Source organism: Lepisma saccharinum, chromosome 2 (genome assembly GCF_977018435.1).
Source record: "Lepisma saccharinum chromosome 2, izLepSacc3.1, whole genome shotgun sequence".
Lineage (NCBI taxonomy): Eukaryota > Metazoa > Arthropoda > Insecta > Zygentoma > Lepismatidae > Lepisma > Lepisma saccharinum.
The window spans coordinates 182,488,438-182,499,288 of NC_139230.1; positions in this window are offsets into that span (position 1 = coordinate 182,488,438).

Consider the following 10,851-nt stretch of genomic DNA (forward strand, 5'->3'; position numbering starts at 1 on the left):
TGTGAATGAAATACCCCAGAGCAGTTTCACTGTTTCCCCCCCAATAAAATACTGTTTTATGGATGTACAATATACATAACACAAGAACAAAAGGCTGTGGAGAGTGTGCCCCTTGAAAATTGTGTTGATTTTTTAAAATAAATTTTGATCTTTTATGTAACTTAAAAGTTGTTTCAGTGTGGAAACTACAAACAAACAAGGTATTTGGCCTTAAAATCTGGCCTACCTGAATATTATTTTCACTCCCCTGCTAAAATACCACTGTATTTACATACACAAGGCTTAAATAACACACACATGCACACATCGAATCTAAAACACCGAACCTAACCTACCCATGTCAATTTGCCGTGGCCATGTTATGAACTGAGCCGGATTTCAACAATTTTTTTTATGATTCTTGTTTTGACGTAGATAAACAATGTCTGGACCTTATAATTTTACAGTTACAGGAGGTCAAAGTTTTAAGGATTTGATTATGTATGCTATTCCTGACACTTCGTAGTAGGGAAAGGTCTCATAAATGGTATCGCTCGCATATCTGGTGACCTATCCAAGCAGTGGCACTGGTGATTGGAAGGATTGTGTATTAGAAGTCGAGGAGCTCTTGTGAAGACAGCTTAGTTAGAAGCTGTAATGCAAACAAGGAAGAAGATATGATCAAATGTTTAAAGTGTAGTGTCTGGTTTCATACAAGGTGTGCGAGAGTAAGTGCAAAGAAGAAAGTATTTTACTGTGATAAATGTGGACCAAAATAACCTGGGCTGATGGTTACATAAACTTAACAACTTGCTTTTGTCAAGTAATTTTATGAGAGCTTACTTATGTTCTTTTTACAATATATTAATTTGTAGGGACATTGAATTTTCGCGATGTGCAAAATCGCGAAATGTGAAAAAAAGATGCAATTTTGAACATTCTGCACACAACTACACTCCAATGATGAAATATGCATGAGTTTTATTTGTGAAGTAATGTGAAATGTGTGCTTTTCGACGAAATGAATGCTTTTTTGCAAAATAACCGTGAAATATCATTAATTAAGTAGAAAACATGCAAAAACCGGCAATTTAGGTTGTGCGCGCAAACTGTTGATTTATTTATTTTTTTGTCTCGAACAATTGTAACGTTTATTTGTAATGAAACATTTGCCTAAAGTTTCCTACCACTTGCAGCTGAAGAAAGTTTTATCTTCGATCACATCAGGAAGACGCTGCAAATTGGGAATTCCCATGCACATAATCTCAGTTTGAAAATTTCACTCCCTGTCAAGCTGCATTCCTTTCTTCCCCCGAATGTCTACTCAACTTCCAGTATCATTGAAATTGCTAGCTGTAGCAGCGATAAGATTAGTCTGTTCCTGCACATCAAGGGAAACAATGGTGTCATTTGTGTTCAGTCATGAATGAATTTTGTTTATCAACATGTGTTTGTGTATGTGCAGTAGTGATTATTTTATTTGTTGGACAGCAAGGATATTCTTTAAATACATACAATGAATGAATCACTTGAGATATGCAATTTAGAAATGAAGTGATTTTGTGTTGATGTTTTCTTTTTGGTTGGTCAGCTAAGTACTTGTGTATGTGTACAGTATATAAAGATGAAGTAGTTTATCAATTTATAGCTCTTTTGTATGTTGTTTCCTCTCATAATGAAAAAGTGTGTGCCATTTTTTTTTCCACCCCTGGTATATACCGCTGATTTATCATTTTATTTACCGCTCTCCTCAGTTTTTATTTACCATAAATTGTCTCCCTATTAATATGTAACAAGCATTTATTGCATTCTATGTCGTAAATAAAGTCCCATTACTGAATCACACTTAATGGTCCTGCATGTTATTAATGGTACGATTTATAAGATGGGTCTCATAAATTGTACCACTTTGCATCTTCACACTTTTTCCATTACTGGCTTTAAACCCAAAACATATTAATTGTTTACAATTTATGTATACATGCCTACATGACCGGGCTACTGTATGGTATCATTGCATTTTGTTAAAGCTCTTACAGTCTCCATGAAAATCTGAAATATTCTGAAAGTGGTAGAATTTATGAGACCTTACCCTACATTAATAAAATAATTATATTTCAGCATACAACCTTCGTAGTTCCATGAATTTTTTCCCAAATTCAATCGAAGTGTACAGATTCAAAGAAAAATTGCTTGAAAACATGTGTTTTCCACATTGCTACAAAAATGATTTCAAGTAAACAAAACATGTTTCTTACTGCAAGAACCATCAAATTGCATAAATAAATATTTTAGCCAAAGGTGGTCCTTTGAACTTGACTGTATTTATATTTCACTAATGCTCTTTAAGTATGTTCTAATATATTATGAAAAACCGTTGTGGGGTTTTAAAGGCTTATGTATAAAATTTATGCTAACTTATGAAACATGCTAGTGGAGACTTCTATTGAAAACACTTATACCAAGACTTTTCTTCATTTATTGTAACTGTTAACAGAGAGTGACAATGATTATATTTATGACTGTTCAAGAAAACTAACTGCATGAATTTTCATTCTACAACTCATATTTTGAAGATTTACATTCATTTGTGCACAGAGTGTTCCAATAGATAGATAGTTTCATTCTCATTTAGAATGAGTACATTCATAGTTTGGTTCACCCCTTCAAAATACTGGTGGGCTGCATCCGGCTGATACATATAAATGCAATGTCGCATAATATGAAGTGGGTGAGGGGAAAAACCATCCAGGCCATTCTACCAAGGTGGTCACCTTCTTGGAGTCAACATAATTTTCTTAAATGGAAAGGTTGTCATGGAACATTTGCAGGGTGGCGACAGACCTGGAAGAACCTGGAAAAGTCAGGGAATTCGAGTGGTCAAAAAATCAGGGAATTTTGTCTTTATTGACAAATGTTTCTTTGTTGGATAGATACGATGTGATGTAATGAACCTGCCAGACATTTGATTTTGAAGAAGCCGTAATAAGCACTGCACTTATATGGGAAATCATCTTGCCAGCCTTTGGCGTAAACTTTTAGGTATCTGTTATGCATTGGACACAATCATGGTGCCAGAAAGAAGTGATGGAAGGTGAGGAGGTGGAGGAGGAGAAATTTCCAGTTAGGCAGACACATTTGACGAACCTCTAAATGTCACATTTAAAATGTATTGACATATTTTTTTTCTTGTCTTTGGGAGCTATAAGGGGCCGAACCTGCCAACTAGAAGGGTACACACACTCTGGCACCTTCCGACAGATGTCCAACACAGTAGTACTGCATTGTGTGGACATTATGATAGAACGTTGAAATGAATGAGGGCTTTTATCCAACCTGAATTTTTTGTTGTATGCCATGGAATGATTTAGGCTCCATTGATGCATGTGATTTTTGTCAGATAAATCTGACTAATGCAAAGATTCTCTCGGGCTATTGACCAGGTGAGAGAATCATTTCATCATTACACGCCAGGAAAGCTTCAAGCCTACTTAAGTCTTGACTAATATCGAATTGCAACAAAATGTCTCACTATGGCATAAAAATGCATGCATGGCACTCTTATGCATCCATTTTTTTTTGTCTGATGCAGTACGACATTTTGTCGGACAAACCTCCAGGCTCTCAATCCTAAAAACATATCATTTTCGCTAGTAATCAATGTTCCTCTGCCAGCTCTACTGATTTTTCAGATTTCGTCTACTGTTATTGAATTTAACCCATTAGTGCATAAAGTTTGCTGATGATTTTTTTTGTAACTTTTGATTTATTCTTAACTTTTTAACCACCACTTAGTATTTTTTAATGTTTGTAGATCATTGTATGTTGTACCCTAAGAGGGGGTGGGCATCCGAAAAATCGGATCACATGCCTGGAGAACACTACACTCAAAATATTTTGCCATGTTACGTTAGGTTAGATATAGAGTAATATAATGAATAATATTTTCAGAAAAATCGCTATTCTTAAGTTTCTAACTGACAAGCCAAAACAAATTTAATATATCTAATGATTGAACATTATAATTTGATGTCAACTCATGTGGCGGCATGGGGACAGAGGGGAGACAACCGAAAAATTGGATTACATACCTGGGAAATATTGGACTGTCAAGTATGATCTCCTGTTCTAAATATAATAATACTTTGAAAAACCTTAAATTTGTAAATGAAAAGTCAAAGTAATTTATATATTTTAATAATATTTTATTATCATATTATGTTTGCACAAAGATAGTGAAACACCCCAAAAAAAATCAAATCACATGACTGAAGAACACTGAACTGCAAATATTAGTTATAATATGTCACATGTAGAATATTTTCAAGAAATCCAAAACATTAAGTTTGTATTTGATCAAAGATACATATTATTGTTATTTACACAGTTTGAATATTTTGAAAAGTACTTTCTGAGACAGTCCTTACCTCCCTAATATGTATGATAGTCTTTGAAGCATTTGGGATGTAACCCTATATCACACTTTTGACACATGTATTTAGCTTTTCCTGCGAAATAACGACACTTCTTTTCTGTCGACACAGAAATGATCCAATGACTGCGTTCATCGAAACGAATATCTGTATTGGGAGCACCAGGCTGTCTTCCTCTTCGTGATTCTGTTCCGTAGCTTTTCAGTAGGCTGACACACACATCCCTCCGAAACTTCAGAAGGCTTTGAGATTTTTCATTAGATGGTATCACTTTCCGCATAAGCAACCATGCATTCACAATTGAAACGTCAAGCATATAAGCAAAAATTGGCCAGTACCATTTCTTTTGGCGTATTCTTGTTCTGTATTTTGCAACCATTTGATCAGTGAGATCAACTCCACCCATTCCTTTATTGTACGATCTAAGAACCGTTGGCTGTGGTACTGTTATTTTGCTTTTCTTCTCTTTGGACCATCTTGAGCAGGTACCCATTTCGTTATTTTCATAGTTCGTTGCAACAGTAACAACATTATTATCTTTCCACCGAACAACAAGAACATCATCACAGGTACGAGAATCGACACTTCCACGTGGCAGCTTACTCATGTCTTTTCTACTCATTACAGGACACTTTTCTACACGCCCTTCCTGAACAGTCCCTGTAGCACAAAAACCTTCCTCTGCCAGATATCTTAGCAATTTTACAGATGTAAAGTAACTATCAAAATAAATTTTAAATCCCTGTTTAGATGCTATTTCAGCAAGCTTGATCAAAGAAACAACCGTATCTTCCCCTACACCAAACTGTTTTTCTTGATTTTCTTCCTTGAAGGCCACCATATAGCCAGAGACAGTACACAATGCCCAATTCTTGAAACCGAATCTAATCGGTTTACCTTTTATGTATTGTTTGGCGTAATGTTTCCCATAATAAGGAATCATGCTTTCGTCAATTGATAAATGCTCTTCTAGACCTCCATGGATCTTGAAGTTCTTGTTCAGTTCCTCAATGAGTGGTCGCAACTTGTATAAACGGTCTGACACATCAATTTTGGAGTTGTCATTGAAATGTAAATAGTGTAAAATTGTTTCGAATCGGTTACAACGTATGCTGTGTGATAAAATGTTGGGCACATCTTCTTCTGTGGACCAGTACATCCGCTTGTTCGGGTATTTTGCATAACCGGATAAGATCAATCCACCAATAAAAACCCAAAATTCAGGTTCGGTTAAGTTGAGAGCAAAGTTTTTCTGAGATGCATATCTGTTACTTTCTTCTATAAATAATATCAACAAGGCATTTTGAGAAGTTGAGCTGAAAAAAATGCAAGGGTGTTTGGCAGGTTTCAGCATCTGCAGAAATGGGCTTTTGCGAGCATTGTACATTTAGTGTTGAATTTAGATCACCTTTTCTCCATTTCAATCAAGGTTGTTTCGTCACAGAAAGGCTTCTTCTTTTAGTTGCCGGTTCCGCTTCACATTCAGATGATGTACTTGCAGTCTCCTCAGGCCTGTCATCGACAATCGCATCTTCTACTATACGTTCTGCTACTTCTTCCTGAAGCTCACACTCACTCAGAAGAAGTCTCCTTCCCAAGTGATTTAGGTTACCTTCGTGCTCGTCATCAGACTTATCACTATCCGCATCAGTTTCATTGTCATCCTCTGGTGGGACCACATACAAAACATGTTGACTTGCAACATTACGAACATCATCTTCTTCATCTTCTAACGTCTGAATAATATCAGCAACAGAAAGCCTAGAACAGAAGATAGAAAATAATGTAGGACCGGCAGAAAAACAGAAAAATGTAAACAATTATAAACATACTTATTACTGCCTAAATAAAGTGTAAAGATTCAAACCTACGTCTGTGTGCATGTGATACGATTTTCGGATCGTGCCGCATGAGCATGAAATGAAGGGTACAGTCAAACCTAGGTCTGTGTGCATGTGATCCGATTTTTCGGATCGCGCCGAATGAGAACTTACAACATAATAACAATACAAAGCTATTATTTCACAATGATCAGAGAATAATTGACAATGTCTTAGGAACACATGTACATGAAAATCAAAGTAAAATCCCTGTGTAAGATATTTAATTTCAACAATGTACTTACCCTCTGCGATAACGAGTCCTAGTACAAGCCGCCATACTTCTTCATTTTGCGTCTGGGAAACAGTGTTGACAAGTCCTGACAACACATGAATCTGGTATACATTGTAGAATGTTCAAAGTGCATATTGAAGGAAACCAGTAGCAAAATTATTTGTTTTTTAATTATTTACTCAGGAAAATAATTAGATCCGATTTTTCGGATCACATGCTGTAATGGGTTAACAGGCTGAAGCTTTATACGAAAATGGTCCAGAAAGTACATTCCAATTAGCAATAAATAAAAACACAAACTTCAGTAATCATTGACATTTTATTGTCTTAATTACAGTAACCCATAACTTATTTTTCGACATATTCACCACCATTCTTCAGATATTTGTTGTAGTGTGACACTAAATTTAGTATGACCATGTCATGTCTCTGCCTCCAAAAATTGGAACCATCTGTGAAGCAGCATTACTGTCAAAACGTATGCTAGAAACTGCTTCAGGTGAAGAAAGAGATGAAAGTCGTAGCGTGTGTGGTTCCACTTAAAGTGATGAAAAATAGCTCACTTGCGGTCAGGTGTGTGGGGTCGTGCATGATGGATCTGCCTTCCATGAATTGTCTGCACCATCGTCTTACCATACTGTCACTTAAGGCATCCAGTCCTTACACCTCTCACAAGTTCTGGTAGATCTCTGCTAGCATCCGCTTCTGAGCATGCAAAAATCTGATTACAGCATGCAGTCTGTATATGAGAACTGCCATCTTTCTCACAGAGTTGAGCCAAGCTAACTCCTGCTGGCCTCCATAGCAGAGTGGTGAGCACAGGGGTGACATCAGGGGTCTCGGCCTGGGCATGGATGTTTGTGAGTGACATTCATCAATTTCATCATTTCATCACTCATCCCCATCTTCTCAAATTACCCAAAAGTGTCACAAGAAGTGAAGTAAAATAAAGCAAATCAATCAACCAAGCTAACTCCTGGTGTGGCACCCATCTTTATGGCAGTGACCCGCTGTTGCCACTTTTACCTATGAAAAAACTTGCACTCAAACAGTGAATTAGGTCTATCGCTACCCCCCCCCCCCCATTTTGAGCAACAATCGGCAACCTTAGAATCCCTCGTCCCTGCAGAGACTAGCAGTGAAACAGGATTTTGCAAAAATAACCATTCTGCACTGTGAATACAGCCAGGAGATAACTTGGCCCTGGTATAACACTGTTCTTAAATCGACTGCACCACATTACAGACACATGTCACCTCTTCCTATCTGTATGTGCGCGTTGTGCTCCAACCATTAGCGCAGTCTTGCACCGATATCAGAACTTACTTTCTTGATGTGCCTCATACATAAACTTACAGACGATGTATTAACAGCATGTTCCTATCTTATCCTGTCTAATTAGCAAAAATCAGATGCCTGTGCAGTACAGTAGATTCCCCTACTACGTATAAATTGCTTGCATTAAGATTTTAATAGATATTCACACTTTTTGTGGCAGTCTCACAGTCCTTAGATATACTGTGAATATTTGTGCTGAAAGAGAAATCACATCGATAATGTAAGGTAAAATGACACTTTGTTTTGTAAAATTCCATTGCTTCAGAATGTTTAGTCCCGAGAAGCAGGTTTAAGATATGTTAGGGATTTGGGTGCCAAGCAGACGCCATGTGTTGCTATGTTCACATCAAACAGGCTGCTAATTCACCATACCAATATCTCAGTCATAGGTGTATGGATTAAGTTGTTTGTTCGCTTTATATAGAAAAGGGATGTAGGATAGAAACTTTAATGCTTCAAAAATAAGTTTGCTTGTAAGCTAATATAGATACTTAATACAGTCCACAGCTGTATGAGTTTATTTTCCATGTACAAATACGTGGATTTAGTTCAAAATTGTCAGGAAAAAATGCAAAATTTGTCCTGGAAAACCTGGAAGAGTCAGGGAATTTCATTTCTGCTTGTTTGTAGTCACCCTGGTGAGATAAGAACCACTATGTGCCTCCACCGGGTATCAAACTCTAATCTTTTGATTAAATGTGATGACGGGGGTGATTTGCTTTGGTGTATGCTGGTATAATGAACATGGTTCTGTTTCAAATGAGACAGTGTACCGAAAAATGTGAAAGAGTACTCCCGATGGTGCAGTGGTAAAGTTGTCGCCTCGTAATCAAGAGGTGCCGGGTTTGATACTTGTTGGAGGCAGATAGTGGTTTGGATCCCACTTTAAACTGTAGGTCAAGTCCCGATTAGCCTTTCTATGCATAAAAGAAAAGTACACTGCCAACACATGTGATCAAATAGACAGCATGACATATGAAAAGTATATTCGGAAACAGTTATTTTCAAATCTTCCTTCACGGACCGTCATTATTTTGGACCAACAGCTGCAAGACTGAACAGCTTCCCACCAAGTCATACATTCTTGTATTGAACAGTATCTGTTGACCACTATCTCTTGTTGCGGCATGTACTACAGCAGACGCTCGATGTGCGCTAGAGCTTTCTTCTACTGTACACCATGCAGCAACACTGTCGCCATAAGCCCCATACTGAACTCTTAAAGTTGGGCTCACCAATAGCAGTGTCTCTGGCATAATATTGTTTGCATGGCATATTTTCAGTTTTAGAATCTTATTCTACAGTAAAGGAGTTTCAGAACTCAGAAAAAGCAGTGTTAAGGAGGTCTGAGCCGATTCTGCAGAACATTACAAAGAATGACTTATGCCATGTGTTTGAGGACTGGCAGAAACATTATCATAAGTGTATTGAAGTGCGTAGGGACTACTTTGAAAAAGATTATGTCAACATTGAAACAGAGTAATATTTTTTTGGGGGAAAAATCAATCTCTGTCTATGTTGAACAAGCCTCGTATGTCCTAGTTTTACAAAAATATTTTCTCCCATGGAAGTAATCTGATTACATATGTTAATTAAGGAGGTGCATGAACCATTCAGGATCTTCATGGAACATTAGCAAATTTGTATCAGATTGTTTTTTGTAAATCTTTACTACTGCACTTAATCAGTAGTGGCAACAATTTCATATCAATCAATCCCCAAAAATTACAAACCATGGATCATATTGAAGTAACAAAATAGAATCAAAACTCTTTCTCCTGTTTTTAGATTGCACAGCTGCCGTTGAGTTTTGGTGAGCTGAGAAATTTGAAGGGTCTCGATCTGAAGAACAACCCATTATACCAGTCCTTGCAGATATTGCAGAGCAGTGTGCTCATAAAGTTGTGCAATTCTTAAAAATATCTAGATCAGCAAGTTGAAGTATGGGCAGAAGGAGACAGCCAAAGGTAATGTGAAATGATCTTGAACCTTTATACAATAATGAAGTAATAAAACATTTAGACTAGGACTTAGTTCATACTGATGTATTGATATCTACAGCAGCTAATACTTTTGATTATTTCACAGGGTATGCTAACACTTTTAAAAAGTACACCAGCATTGTGAGAAAGAATATACAGGGTGTCTCAAAAGTAATAGCGCAAACTGACACAGGTGAAAGTACATGAAAGTAGAAGCAAAAAAGTCTCAGTAAACATGGGTCTGCAAATGAGCCTTTTTCGAGATAATTGCGAATGTGTGATTACAAGCCGCCACTGACTTCATTGTTTGTAAATGTCTTCCTAGTTGGTAAAATGCTAATAATGTGTGCGAATGTAGCTGTCACTGACTTCAGTGTTTGTAAACGTCGTCCTAATTGGTAAAATACCAATAATACGGTATGAAAAATCATGAGATCTCATTGCTTTTATTGAACATTCTAATTACTTTAACAAGGAATACAGCACTACTTTAGTATGTTCTACGTTACAATTACTGTGCACTCGTACCTGTTAAAGGAGGTGTTCACAGTTTTGTCTTTCCATCTGGATGCAATACTGTACGTGATTTCGCATTGAGTTTTGAATTCTTTCGAACACCTCCAGATCATTTCGGAATTGGTCACATGCATGTACAATTCTCTGTTCCCGTTCTTCAACCATGTCAACAAGAGTGTTGTACACTTGGCTTTTGAGGTGAGCTCGGACACAAAAAATCCAAAGGATATTGATCCGGTGACCTTGGAGGCCACATTGCAGGCCCGCCTCGACCTATCCATCTTTGATGATATCTGGTTGTTAGATGTCGACTCACAGCAGCAGCAAAATGTGTCAGTGCTCCATCATGCATGTACCACGTACTCTGATGTGGATCAAGGGGAACATCCTCAGGCAATCCTGGAAGATCATGCTGCAAAATCCGAAGGTGCCTCGGTCCATTGAGTCTTCTTGGAAGAATGTGTGTGGTCCAATGAGACGATCACCTA